The sequence below is a fragment of the Bos javanicus genome, chromosome 18 (genome assembly GCF_032452875.1).
Source record: "Bos javanicus breed banteng chromosome 18, ARS-OSU_banteng_1.0, whole genome shotgun sequence".
In the NCBI taxonomy this organism is placed as follows: domain Eukaryota; kingdom Metazoa; phylum Chordata; class Mammalia; order Artiodactyla; family Bovidae; genus Bos; species Bos javanicus.
The window spans coordinates 35,890,771-35,905,230 of record NC_083885.1 but is presented as its reverse complement, the minus strand read 5'-3'; the positions used below and the strand labels follow the sequence as shown (position 1 = coordinate 35,905,230).

Below are 14,460 nucleotides of genomic sequence, written 5' to 3'. Positions count from 1 at the left end.
CCACACAGTGCAGTCAGCTACGTCAGGGGGAGTCTGGGCCTGGAGGGTCCTGGTATGTCAGTGTCCCCAAGATGGAATGGATGGCATTTAGCTCTTCTGACTCTGTGGGACTAGAAGGGGTCCCCTCCACTGCCCCTCCCCTCCATCCTATGTAGCAGCCATGGTGGGGAGAATTGGGGTCGGGGGGACTCCACTGTCATCCTGTTTACATACAAACCTGTGGGACCAGGGACCAATACCCATTCAGGAAGCAAGGTGGTGACATATGTGTAGTGCAGCATCAGGCCACCGGGCAGCGGAAGCTGGCCCCTTCCACCTCACCCTCCCCACCTCCACCCTGACCCAGAGTAGGAGCCCAGCTAGACAGAGAGGCCAGAAGTCCCCACCTGGGGGATGTGAGCCTTACCCTGCAGCCCAGCCAGGCCTGATTTTGAATCCTGAAGTGACCCTCCCCCCACCCCGCAAACCCCCATCCAGGTAAATGAAAGCGTTAGTTACTCAGTCATGTCCAATTCTTTCTGATCCCATGGACTATATAGCCCCCTAGGCTCCTCTGTCCATGGAATTCTCCAAGCAAGAATATTAGATTGGGTAGCCATTCTCTCTTCCAGGGGATTTTCCTGACCCAGGGATCAAACCCAGGTCTCCCACGCTGGAGGCAGATTCTTTACTATCTGAGCCACCAGGGAAGCCAGAGGGACAGTTTTCTTCCTTCAGTGGTCCAATGAGAGGCCAAGGGCCCAGGCAAATGGGGAGAAGCTTCAAGGCCCAAGGAGGCCTGGAGGATCCATTCTGTCTGTTCTGAGCCAGAAGCTGCAGGCTCGGTGTTTAAAAACATTTGCATCAACAGAGGAACTGTTTATCAATATTTAAAAAAAGAAATGTAATTAGAGGTTGGCGCACCCTGAGGGCTCCAGGCCATATATGTCAGGGTTCCTTGATCTGGAGCCTGGGGGCGGGGGGGCGGGCGGAGGACAGGGTGAACAGAGACCACATACATGGGCTGCTATCCCGCAAACCCCACTGGGCAGGGCTCCCAGTCAAGGCTGATGAAAGCCGCCGTGGTTGATGGAATGGCATTTCACATGCGTCCACATTTTTCTCTTCTAGGTGGTTTTTCTTTCTAAACTTGGGAATACGGACATTCTATTTTAAGGACATTAATTACTGTCCAATTTTAATGTTTAACTAGTACGGACAAAAAACCCCAACTTTTTTTTTTAAACCCCAACTTTGAACCAAGGAAAGAAAACAAAAGTAAATTTATGGGGTGATTCCGTGTTCACATCCCTCAAGACTGCCTGTGGACATTTGTCTAACACGTTTATTTCTGGTCAAGAAAAGTGAATACCTGGCTTTTTGGTGGTGGTTTCTGGAGAACGAGCTGAGGGCTGGCTGAATCTGCCTCAGAGACGCCAGCTCGGGCCACCTCAGGCCAGGATGCCTCCTCCAGGCTCAAAGAGGTAGTGTGAGGAAGGTAAAAATAGAGAGGGACTCGGTAGCAGCTTTGACACACGGTTTTCTCATCCCAGGGACTGCCACGTAGGGCCCTCCTGTTTCAGCTATTCTAAGGGAAACAAAAAAAATTAAGACTATCTGAGAACTAAATAAAAACAGTGCTATATCTTAGCTTCCTTTTTTTTTTTTTTTCCTTCTGCATTCTTCCGCCTTTTCCCAAGTGCTCTTTTTGGCTCCTCTTTCCTCACTAAGCCAAAAATGGGATAAGTCTCCAAGTCTGTCCTTGACCTCTTTCTTTCCTCCCCCTGCCTTCCTCGAGAATGGTGTCCAGCTGTGGCTTCAGCTTGGGGTCCACGTGGCCACAGCCCTGCATGTTCCAGGCACTGCCTGCCTCTTGGACAATCCCCCTCCCACCATAAGACCCCAACATCCTGCAACCATATTTGGCATCTCCCTCTGGAGGGTCACACTTGGGGTTCGTTGCTGCCCACATGTGTCAGTCCCCTTGCCCTTGTCAGTATGCAGGTGGCTAGGTCCCAGCCCCTTCCGAGCTCACCTGGGAGGCAGGGCTGGGAGCTTCCACAGGAGGCCCTAATACTGAACGCTGGGGGAAATTAGGAGGGCTTCCCTGAGGAGGACACTTTTCAGCTGAGGAGCTATCAACCAAACAAGGCGGGGGGACTTCAGCACGAGGGGACAGAACAAGGAAAGGCCTGCTCTGAGGGACCACAGAGGAAAGTCCTCCTCCACAAGCAGAGGAGGAGACTAGCAGAGAATTTGGGAGAGGATGGTGGGCTCAGGGCAGGGATTTTATTCTGGGGGCAATGAAAGTGTGTTAAGCTTGGAAGGTGCTCAGGTTTGCATGCAGAAAGATCACTTTGATTTCTGGGTGAGAACAGATGGTGGGGGGCCAGGCTGAAGGAGCAGGTAAGATAAACTGAGCTTGGCCAGCATGTCCCCTCAACCCCTCCCTGGCCCCACGACTAGAGCTCTATCTGGCTTCTGCTGGTTCTAACCTTCCGAGCCTCACCAGCTGTCTGTCCAAGACAACAGCCCCATCCACACTCTGGTGCTAAGTTCCCCAGGGACAGAGGATGAGGGCATCAGAGAGGGGAGGGTGGAGGCTACAAGGCTTCCCAGACCCCTGGGGTGTTCGTCCCTGGACTGCACATGCCTCTGTGGCATTAGGGAGTCCTGGGTGGGGGGTCAAAATCTGAGCCAGGAGGGGGCCATAGATAAGTCCTCCCCACAGAGTCTGGGCTCTGCCACTCTGACTTGGACAAGTCACTTACCCTCCTCAAGCCTCTGTTTCCCTCTCCAAGTATGGGAACAATAATACCCAGCCTTCCCAGGCTGTTCAGAGAATTAAACAAGTGGTTCTGCATGCAATATCCTCAACACAGTTTCTGGCACACGGTTGGTGCCCCCTAAACATGGGTGATGGTGATGGTGCGATCTCAGCCAGCTGCAGGCAGTAGGCACTGCCACCACACACAGGAGTTCACATGGGTCCTTTCACCTTTAAGGCAGCCTAATCAATGCACTAGTTCAAACAGTGGGGAGTTTTCTCACAGCTCCTGCTGTGCCACCTGGAATATACAGAGGGAACTGATCCTTCTGGAACTTCCGGAACTGAAGCTGGCTAGAAACCATTTTATTATTTCAACCAAGGTTCCTTGGGTGCCTCTCAGGGACTGGGCTCAGTGCTTGCTGCTTTGGGGGCTCTGGGCTGCCAGCACAAAGCCCAGTGGGCGTGCGACTGAAGGGAGGGGCTTGAGAGCTGCAGTGCTGAACCTTAGAGGCTGGGTGCCAGGTAGACCAGCTGAGGAGGGTGTTCCAGATACAGGGGACAGCATGTGCAAAGACACAGAGGTGTGAAAGAGCATGGCATGTTCCAGGAAAGAGGAAAGCCACAGGTTGAGGCCATCCGAATGAATCATGGCAGAAGCAAGGCTGTGGAGGGCAGGGCCCCCAAATCAGGCAAGGGAGGCAGATTTTCTGAGTGTGGAGGGAGATTTGAAGTGCTGGCCAAGGGCAGGAGGAACTCAGACTGCTTGTGGTGGGGATCATGGGCTTGGACTTGGAGCATGAAGGTGCCACACATAGGCTTGGGGACTGTGCCACCATGCTGGCAAGAAATGAGGAGGCCTAAGTGGAGATGACAGCCAGAGAAAGGGGAAGCAGGGACTGAAAATGGACCACAGAGCTGGGAGGGACTGCCTCTGGACAGGACAAGGTGAGGGAGAGGAAGAGGCCCAGGAATAAGTCTCTGCCCACAAGACTGCAGGGGCCCGGCCTGTGGGGCTGGGAGTAGGGAGGGCAGGGCAGGGCGGCGCGGGGCGGGGTGGGGTGGGGGGGGGGGGTGGTCCCTGGAGGCAGGACTCTGGCCCCTGCCTTCTCTCCACTGCTTTCAATCTCCTCTTTCTCTCTTTAAGTGCCACCAATAGGAAAGCAAATACTTTTTAAATTGTTTAATATATTTCCTTGATTTTCAGTTCAGTTCAGTTCAGTTCAGTCGCTCAGTCGTGTTCAACTCCTTGGGAGCCCATGAAATGCAACACGTCAGGCCTCCCTGTCCATCGCCAACTCTCAGAGTTTACCCAAACTCACGTCCATTGAGTCAGAGATGCCATCTAACCATCTCATCCTCTGTTATCCCCTTCTCCTCCTGCCCCCAATCTTTCCCAGCATCAGGATCTTTTCATTTTTTTACTGTAAAAAAAAAAAAAAAGTGGAATGTTTTCTATTTCTTCCTCAATCAGAAAAGCAAAATTACCCACACATGAGGATTCATGTGCATGAATCTCTTGATGTTTATGTTCCTTTGATGTATTAAAATAAAAGGGGGGGGCATCATTTCAGGCACCAGGATGAGGTTTGGCAACATCCTTTGGTGCCCAGCTGGCCCTGGGTAGCCTCCCCTCACCACGAGAGAACCCGGGCTGGGGGCCACAGCCAAGCTCATTACTCAAGGGCTCGAATGAGTCCCTGACATTACAGCTCTTTACCTGTGGAATCTGCCAATCTTTCCTTGAAACCAGAGGGCAAGTTTTCAAATCCCAGGACGATGACATTTTCATAAAGTTAAAAAAAAAATTGATTTCACTTTGCAAGACAAACAGCTAATAAAACAAGATCTTTTTTGGTAACCACCCATACAGCGATCAATCTGTCACTCGGAAGGCTGTTTCCTGAGAGGTGTGAAATAAGGCCACCCTGGCGCGCTATGGGAACAGAGAACCCCCACCCAGAAGACACCTGCCACCCCAAAACAGGGAAACAATCCAATTTAGAGCACAGGAAATACACAGCTAATTAGCTGCTCAATCAATACTGACTTTTGAAAGACAAGCAAGAGGTATCTTCCAGTGTTTACATGCAGCCGCTCACACGTCATGAATATATCTCACCTCTGTTTCTTTTCAACTCCATTCCTATTGGGAACAAAACAAAAAAGTATTTCCCACCCTGGGGGCTTGCAGACTGAGCTGCACCAGGGAGCTATTCTGTGCTGTAGCCGTTCAAGAAAGAACTTGAAGGGTCAACAAAAACAAACATCAAAAGGACAGGTTTTAGTTATAAAATGAATCCCCTCTGTGCGCGTCTGAGGTCAGAATCAAGACCCCCTCATTCACTCCATCCTCCCATCTCTGCTTCATGTTTTTTCCACCTTTATTTTCCCTTAGCCCTAATTTTCTTACTCCTTAAAAAAAAAAAAAATCTTAGTACATTGCACATAGAACATCTTTTCAAAAACAAGATGCAATAAATCTTAGTTAATCAGAATCTCCCTCAAAGCAGCTCTAACTGCACAGTTCTGAGCTAAACTTGGAAGGGAAGCAGTTACAAGCTAGGTGCTGAGCAGCTGTGTCTCCATACAGTGGGCCCTCAAGAAACATCAATGAACTTGTTTTTTAGATGATGGAATCTGCAAAGCCTCTGGAGCAAGTAAGGCAAACTTAGTAGTAACTACTTTGAAAGAAATACATGACGAAAATACTATTAACGGGAACAGATCAGAATGACAACAACAACAAATGGCTGTAATTCCATGACTATAAAAGAACTGAAAACATCTGGATGTAGCAGTTTGCATAACTGAAACAACAGAACAAAGGAAACAGTGATGTTGAGGATAAAAGAAAACAGCCAGCCAGAAATGGAGACACAGAAAACAAAGAGAGGCGTAAATAACTGATTTGAAAAATGGGAAATGGGAAGCCCCCAAAATAGGAGACAGAGTGATGAATGGGGTAGGGTATATGATGAGGGAAACATCTGGAAAGAAATAATACAAGAAAAGTTTCCAGAGATGAAAAAACAGTTCAGCCTAGAACTAAAGTACACACACTGTGCCTTTCGAGTTTGACTCTCAAGGAAAGAAAGAAACATTTGCCAGTTGTATTTTTGAATGATAAATTATCTGGCAAGCTGAAATGAAGAAAGAGGTTCTTTTGAAATTAAAATGACAAAAGGACTAACATCTTGAGTGATGAAGCTGAACCTAAGGGGAAAATGTGCAATTCTACCCATGTATTAGTTATGCTCTGAAACGAGATTTGCTCTGTACAAGTGGAAAGAAGAAACAAACTCCTCTCACTAGCCACACCTAGTAGTTCCTCTAGGATACTTCTGCATCCCCTCTAAGGTCCCAACCAAATGCACAGACTGGCCATCTCAGCTTGCCTGTCCAGCCATGCCTCTTCCCTTATCTCTGTATTGGGTTTCTAGGGGTAACTCCTTCACCAGAGTTCAGTCAAGACATTTCCCCAAGGCCAGCAGTTGCTCCCTACCTTCACCTCAAGGGGTTTCTGCCAGCCCAACTTAGTCTCAGGTCTGCACGAAGTCTGACTCTGACACTCAGCTAAAGGGCTGTGTGACTTTGTGTAAGTTACCAAACCTCTCTAGACTTGAACCTTGTTGACAGTAACCTGACTCCAGCATCATCATGTGGATAAATAAATCAGCCTCTTAGGTGCTAGAACCTTTGCAAACATTATTTCTGAACCTATGAAGTCAGTGTTATCCTCATTTTAAGAAAGTAGAAACCGAGACTTGGTGAGATACCCTGCTTGATGCCCACTACTTACTGGTCTTGGGAGCAGGTCCATCCAACTCCACAGTTGGTTCTGCTGCCCAGACAGGCTGTGTCTCAGGACAGGAAGAGGCATCCAGGAACCCGGACCAAGCTCCGTGTGTCTGGGCACGTGGTCTCACTTGGAGCAGCACGTCCATCAGGGGTCATCCCAGGTGCTGGTCTGTGGTCTAGGGACCTGTGGGCTTGAGGTTCACGGTGGACAAGCAGGCAGGCGCGTGCTGAGGACCACTGCTGGCTCGGCAGACACTGCCTGGCTGTGCTGGGTAAATGGCCCACTTTCCATGCCCGCCCCCCCCCCCAGACCCTCCCACTGCCTATTTAAGCAACAGGCCCTGACTCCACTGGCCCCAGACACCGCCAGCTTCCGGAGCTAGAAGAGCAGTGCTGCAGGCCTCGCTCACTCAGGATGAAAGGCCCTTCTGTTTCACCATTTCCTACCGGTGCGTTCTGAATGATGATGCTGAGCTGGGTTGTAGTGGGAGCTGATTCTGCTCGCCTAGGAGTGTACTGAGATGTATAACTGGCAGAGGGAGGTTCTGATTGAATTTTTCCCATTTCTAATCCCTGACTTGATGTGATCTTATTTTCAAAGAGGGAGAAAGGCTGTAGTTTGTTAAAGGACAGAGGGGAGCATATTTCAAAACAAGGTCTGGCTCAGAATACCAGTGCTCTGACATGTTTTTCTTTTGAGAAAAGAAAAGGTTCTGTAATCTCAAGGTTGCAGAGATTCCTTCCACTTCCCCTCAGGAAACCCTCCCTAAATAGTTCCTGTCGATTAATTTTATTTTGAAAAACAAACACACAGGGGATTTTTCAGAAGAATCTGGTAGGGGAGAGATGCTATACAGCCTATGGGGGATAGTATGGGGAACATCTAAGGACAAAGACCCTCCTTAACAAATTTCTCATTGAGAGATGAGGTGGGAGCTCTTCACTGCTCGTGGAGAAGGCACAGGTTGGGATTGCCGCACAGGTTGGGATGGCTCCGGAGAGGAATGCCTCTTTTATGTCCACTTCCAGATGCGTGCCAGCCTGTGGTCTAGGGGCAGGTCAGCCCGATGAGAGGGTGAAAGAGAGAGGTGAGGGTGGGTTGTCAGCTTACTGAGGGTGAGGAGGCTGGTGTCCAGGGCACAGGGGACAAGGCATCCCCTGGAGGCCAAGACAGTAGGCCATCCTCTAACCTCTCGGCAGGGTGGACTCCCTACACCACAGGCGGAGAGGGAAGACTGGGAAGGAAATAAGCTCATCAGGAAACTCAGGAAAATAAGCCAGGAAATAAGCCAGGGTGTCCCCATGGAAACAAGGGCCCCCTCCTGCACAGTGAGGACCTAGGGTTCCTCTGCTTCCTTCTTCCCACTCTGATCTGGTAACATGAGTCCCTGTGCTCGCTTGGTCCTGGCCATGACCATCCAAGACTCTGTAGTGAACCCCAGTGTTACAGGGGAGGGGGCATCTGAGGCTCAGAAGTTAAATGACTTGTCCAAGATCTTTCAGCCGGCTAGAATTCTTGTCTCACTGGAGCTTTTCGAGTGTAACCCTAATCAGGAGGTCGCCAACTATTTCCCAAGTGAGAAGACACACCTTCCAGCTCCACTCAGGCTTGAGGGCAGAGGACTTGGGACACAAATTTCAGGCTCCTCTGAAACACTTTGGGTGATTTGCAAAATAAGTGTTAACTAAAGGACAGAGGCTGGTCCACAAGGACTCTGGGGAGTGAGTGACTTCTGCCTCGCCTGCGATGGGAGGGTGGATAAGAGGGCTCTGCGCCGATGGGCAGCAGGACTGCCTTGAGAAAGTGGAAGACCAACGAGCTCCGCGCGGGGTGCGGGCTGGGCGGAACCAAAAAGCCAGGGATTCAGCTGGAAAGTCGGGGGCGGGACTTGGGGTTGGAAGAAGGGACTAAAGAGCTAGGACTTTGCCTGAGGCCAGGGGGCGCGGCCAGAGAGCTCTTGCCTAGGGCCAGGTTTCAGGAGGCGGGGCCAGAGAGTCAGTCCAGGCAGTGTCCGAGACCCAGGGGCCGGGACCAGAAGTCGGGGCGGGTCCGGCACCTGAGGCCGGGGCGGGGCTAGAACGGAGGGGCGGAGCCAGAGAGTGAGCCCAAGAGACCCTCCTGGGGAGTGAGTGTCTGAGCCCGCCCGATCCTCCGACTGGGTCAGCAGGGAATGCGGGGAGCCGGTGGCTTCGTGTCCAAAGGTCTCCGCGCACACGAGTGCCCTCCCAAACGCACTCCCCTCCGAAGACCCCACTGGGTTCACGAAGTGTCCGCGCCGAGCCTTCCCTCTGCCGGTCTGTCTCCTCCACTCCTTATCTGCTGCCAAACGGCTTCCTCCTCCCACCCACCCCTGTCCCAGTAGCCACGGTCCCTCTTTTTCCGGGTCTGGGTTCAGCTCTCCACCCCTCCTCCCCCCGCCCTCAGGTATCTCGGGAGGCTGAGATTATACAAAGCTCCTGGGAAGAGCTCTGATTGTTCTAGCTGCAGTTATCAGATCAAACCCTGGCCCCACTGCTGACGCTCTGAATTCGCCTCTCCCCGCCCCTCACCCTGCACAGCTCTGGCCTGGTCTGGGTCCAGCTGTTCAAATGGAAGCCTCATGCCTCCCACCCAGAGTCTTCCCCACCTGTCAACCCGCGTATCCCCAGCCTGTCTATCCCACAAACCTCCGCCCCCACCCCTTCTGGCTGAACTTCGTGGGGACCATGGGGCCCACACCCTCTCCTTGGCGACGTGGAGGGTGTGGCGGTGCCTCCTGCACAGGTGCGGCCCCTAGGTCTTTGTGCCCGGCTCACCTGTACTGGGCTGCTCGGTGACTGTTGAGTTCCGGGCACTTCTGTGAACCGCTCATTTCTTTTCAGGTCCTTGACTCCGAAGTGAGTGCTCCCTCTTCTGCCAGAAAGACGAGAAGCTCCCAGCGGCGCCTCCTCAGGTATGAGGGGCTTCTGGAAGGGAGAGGGGGATGGGAGAGGACCCTTCAGGCCTCCCTTCATAGATTACTTATCCACATTTTATATAAAGAGTTGCTGTCTGAGATTGAGATAAGGTTCTGCTTCTTGGATAAAAAGTTTGAAAACACAGCTCTAGTGTAAGCAGTCTGGGGCAAACAGTTTGCTCCCATTCTGAACCCACCCTCGTGGTTCAGTGCCTGCAGAAGGGTTATGTCTGACGCAGGCAAATCTATGGAGACTGAAAATGCAAACTCCTTCAATAAGGCAGAAAAAGATTGAGGCAGTATTTTGCAAAAATGAAGGAATACAATTTAAATATCCTGGAAAATACAATCAGATATCATTTCCCACTGAACTATAAAAAAAGTTTTTTTTAGTGCAAAACCTGGAGCTGGCAAGGATACTGTGAAACAGGCACTCTCAAATGACCTTCGAGAAAAGCAGTGTGGCAATGTGTATCAGAAGTTTTGAACTTTACCTTGTAATTCTAGTCTTGAGTCCATCTCAGAGAAATAAGTCAAACCATTAGAATAAAAGTGGAAACCAGAAACACAGAGACCCCTGGAAAGTTCGGAACCTCAGTCCAGTAGCCAGGACAGCAAGATCATTTTAAGAACCTGCTCCCTCCCAAATACGCAAATTAGATGCTTTCCTGGTTTCTCGGGGAGGTCACCAAGCTGGGGGAAGGGAGATATGGGGGTTCAACGTGATGATGACTAGATGGAAAAACAAAAAGGGAGCTGGATGAGGCTGGCAGTTCACATGGAAGATTATTGGGGTCTTCACTAAGGGATCAGTGGGGGTAGGTGACAAATGTAACCTTCAGGAACTGGAAAAGGGATGGGTAAGAACAGGCAGGACAAGGGGGATAGTGTGGTGAACTTGTCCCAGAGGTAGGTGGGCTTGGTGCTGGACAGCGCTCACTTGCATATTTTGCACGTGTTTGCATATCATTTGTATTTAATCTTGGTGGAAATGCAGAAAGGAAAGGAGAATTGAGATCCGGTGACCAGGCTACACCGCTCAGGGACTGTTGTTTACTTTTCCGAGTTTCATTTTTCTTATCTGTAAATGGAACCAGTGGTATCTGGTTGGGGTGGTTGTACCATGTAGATGCACCATTCAGTGTCAAGAGCTCATTCTGGGAGGTGCGTTCTGTGCAGCATCTGCTCAGATTCCCCATGAGGTGGATCTGTTTGTTCTGCCTCTCTGAGGCTCATTTCTAGTCTCCCTCATGTCTCTGCCATGGATGGGCTCATAGCCACCCCACCCCCCACCCCCTGCACAGAGAGCGAGCACGGAGGGGAGGGAGGGAGAGGATGAGTTTGAGGTCCTGATGGGCCACCCTGGATGAACTGGATTGCTGACGCCACCCAGGCCTGCAGGGGGCAGTCAGTCAGTCAGTCATCAGGGGTTCTAAGTATCTGCCTACTCTGTGCCCAACATACAGGTGATGGGATAAAATACTGAGTGCCTACAAGGGGAAAAAGGAGCTCAAATTCCCCAGGACTGGAGGTTGAAGTGGGTGGATGAGCTCCCAAGCGGGTGGTGTCACCATGTGGGCAGGGTCCCTGGCCCTGCAAACACCTCACTGGGCCACACACAATAAGCCCTCCCTTCCTTTGTGTGATGAGATTTGCCAACGTTGCTCAAGCCTCTTTCCTTTGGGATGAGATTTGCCAACGTTGCTCAAGCCTCCCCTCTCTGGGTTCTGTGTCTAGTGTGGTAGATCTGAGCATGTGGGAGGCTGGTCATCCTTCTGGTGTGCAGCCAGCACAAGGGCAATAAATGCACGGAAACTGCCAGCTGTCAGGAGAGAAATAGCTTGTTTCAGCCTGGTCAAAGGTCTCTAGTTACCCCTGGGGCCACAGAGGAGGGGACTGGCAGTGGTTGGTTATAAGACCATCATCGTGACTTCCAAACCCTGAGCGCCTCTGCTGAGGCTTTTGCACAGATAATAGCTGCAAGGAAACGGCCTCAGCAGAGGCATGGAGCACGGGAAGGGCTTGGGGGGAAATTGCACAGGTTGGGTGGTGGTGGGGATGCCCTGGGACTTCAGAAGTAGGCAGGGTCACTGAGCAATCAGGCTGCTGGGCCTGCCTGCTCTTTCCTGCCAGGTGCGTCACCCTGGGGTCAACAAGGACCACTAAAAGTTTAGCAGGCAATGTGGTCCGATGTATAGTTTAGAAAGGTGCCACCAGCTGCCACAAGGACCAAGAAGGGAGGCCAGCTCCAAGACCAGGTGATGGCTGTCACAGGGTCTAGGTGGGACAAGATGAGGCCTGAATTGGGTGTGGCCAATGGGAATGGATGCCAGGGATTAGGGAGGCAGAACCATGGAGGAGGAGGGGGTGGGTATGGAAGAGGTCCAGGGACCTAGGAGTACTCAGGAGACAGAGCTGGTGTTGGAGCAGTGGAGGAAGACAAATGATAAACTTTTAAGGGAAGATGGAGAGCTGGTCCACTACTTAAATTCATGGGATCAGAGATCAGGAGAGACACCTGGGAATAGGTAACCCACAAAAGATCAACCAAGAGAAGAGGCAGGGGAAGGTACAGCATTTCCAGGGTGTGGGCCACGGAGGAGGGAACAACAAAGGGCTCAGAGAAAGAGAAGTCCCAAGGGCAGGGAGGGAACGAGAAGAACAGAGGTCCAGGACCAGGGGGAAGAGCTGAGGGACAGATGAGGAGAAGCAGCTGAGGTGTCCTGTTGGGCCTGTATCTTAGAGCAAATCTGATTGAAACTGCATAGACTGTTTTCTCAGTGGTGCTGACCTCTGTTCCAGAAATTTTCTTTCCAAATCTCTACCAGAAAGGCCAATAAGACACCCTCTCCACCTTCTGTCTAGCAGTGGGGGGAGAGTGCAGGTAGCCTCAAGTTGGGGGCTGCCCAGACTCCCAGCCTACCAGAGGGTCACAGCCAGAGGGTCACTCAATCCTCCCAGAGCACAGCCAGCACGCACCGTGTGCTCTCACTATTCTGAGACCCAGGATGGGATGCTAACCAGACATTCTAAGCACTTAAGTGGAACAAACCCAACGAGGGTAAACTGCAAGTGAATGAGTTGGAGCCCCCTCTCAGGGCCAGTTTCCATGGCTGCCCCTCCCCTGCTGTCTCCTCCTGGCCTGTAACCTGGGTCACTGTGGCCACCAAGGGCACAGGCTGGCAAGCTGGACTCCTGAGTGTCCCTGTCCTCCTCGTGCCTACTTGCAGTTCTCTCCACCTCACCTCCCTCCCTTGCTCAGTGCTTGCTCCACCCACCACCCACCACTTTCCTGTCTCCATCTAGGACACCCCCACACTCAAATATACATACCTAGAAAGCAAGGCTCTGCCCCCAGGAATTCTGGGGCAGAGTGAAATACCCCAAGCAGTAAGGGTGCTGCCTCTGACTCGCAGGGATGGAAGCCAAGCACCCCCAGCCTCCCGCCTTGACAGTCACTGCCCTGCCCCTGCTCCTGCCCCTCCAGCCCTGGCAGGCACCATCAGACAGCAAGACCTAACAGTGTCTGACCATGCCTGGTCCCTGGGCTCTGACCCCACCAAGCTGCTGGCTTCATCTCCAAGCTCCCTCTTCCCATCCCCTGCAGGCCCAGTGTGGCCGCTGGGACCAAGCTGGCACACCTGCTGTGCAGTACCCTGGCCCCTCTGAGACACCCATCGCCTTCACTGACAGCTTATGGGGCAGACCTAGTCACTCGATCCCACCCAACTGCAAGGGGCCCAGGAGATGCAGTCTTGCCTGATGTCCACAAAGTAGGCCCAGAAGAAGTAAGGCAAAAGTCCTGTCCTAGGCTTGCAAGCAGGATACAGGCTAAAGCGAAGAAAAGCCTACCTGGATCTTCACAGAGTGCTTATCTTTTTAAGTCAGTCACTGTCTACACTAGCACGTCTACACCAGCCATCTGGGGACATGTGGTCTCCAGCCAAGAGTTCTTTTCTCCCTTTTCCGAAGTGTATGATTCAGCAGCAGGTGTAGACAGGGCACCACTACCAGACAGGCAGGGATTCACTGGAACCCAGAGGCTCAGAAGACCCTTGGAAACAGGTTTGGTGGCAGCAAATAGAGGGGAATGGGGGGGCTATAGCCCCCCCAAGACAGCTTCCCTGTTGGTCTTTGCTGTGGACAAATACTAATTTTCAGCCTTATTCAAATGAAGCTCTAAGTCCCACTCCCTGGGGTAGCAGACAGCACCCCTAATCCCCTCCATTATATCTTCTGGAGCAGGCCCAGGACAACCCTGCAGGCTGGTCAGAGGCCTCCCTAAGCAAGTAGTTCATAGTTCAGCCAGAGGTGGGCCATCCTCCTTCAGGAGGTCTTCTGGTTGGTTCTATCAGAGCCAAAGCCTCCTGTGGTATCCTGAGCAGAGGGAGGACCTGAGAGGGGCAGTGACCAAGGGTCCAAGGTCTCTGAAGAGGCCCAGGACCAGGGCCTCAGCCCTCAGCGGTAAGTGAGCCCAGAAACTCAGCCCTCGGGCCCAGCTGCCCAGGGCTATACCGGAAGGCTGGTGAGACACTGATGCCTGATTTTATTTACTCATCCACACTGATTTGCTTTTAAATCTTCGCATGAATTCTCCTCTCTACGACTCAGTTTGTTAAATGTTCTTTGCATAGAAAACCTGAGGTTGAGTGTGAAGTGATTTCCTTCAGAAGAATTTTAGCAAGTCCCTGCCATGTCAGGGAGGTGTATTGTCTTCATCTGTGTTCTCTGGTGCCTTGAAATGTCTGCATGCTGCTCAGTGGGCCAATCCATTCCAGGAGGAAGCGCTGTACTTGAAATGCAGCTGAACACTGAGTCTGCATAAATCCTGCCATTTGTGTGGACTTGTATTTAAAGCTCTACTCCCACAGAAAGTATGCTGTCACTTGTTCTTAAGTGAAATGTGTTCCCAGCCTTGTTCGCCTCAGGAACCATTAACATCAGCTCTCATGTCAGGGAAGCAGGGACTTGCTGGGA

The 14,460-nt window shown here is 51.7% G+C and overlaps 1 protein-coding gene across 2 annotated transcripts in view; it reads right to left on the bottom strand.

The window, feature by feature from the left end:
• PRMT7 (protein arginine methyltransferase 7) overlaps window positions 1-14,460 on the bottom strand; it is a 116,572-nt gene that overhangs the window by 40,735 nt on the left and 61,377 nt on the right. For both annotated transcript variants that reach the window (XM_061387671.1, XM_061387672.1), the window contains exons 21-23: window positions 9,344-9,493; window positions 6,549-6,738; window positions 1,352-1,567 (exon numbers count right to left, since the gene is read on the bottom strand). The gene's annotated coding sequence lies outside the window, so the exon portion shown is untranslated. The remainder of the gene's footprint in view (window positions 1-1,351; window positions 1,568-6,548; window positions 6,739-9,343; window positions 9,494-14,460) is intronic.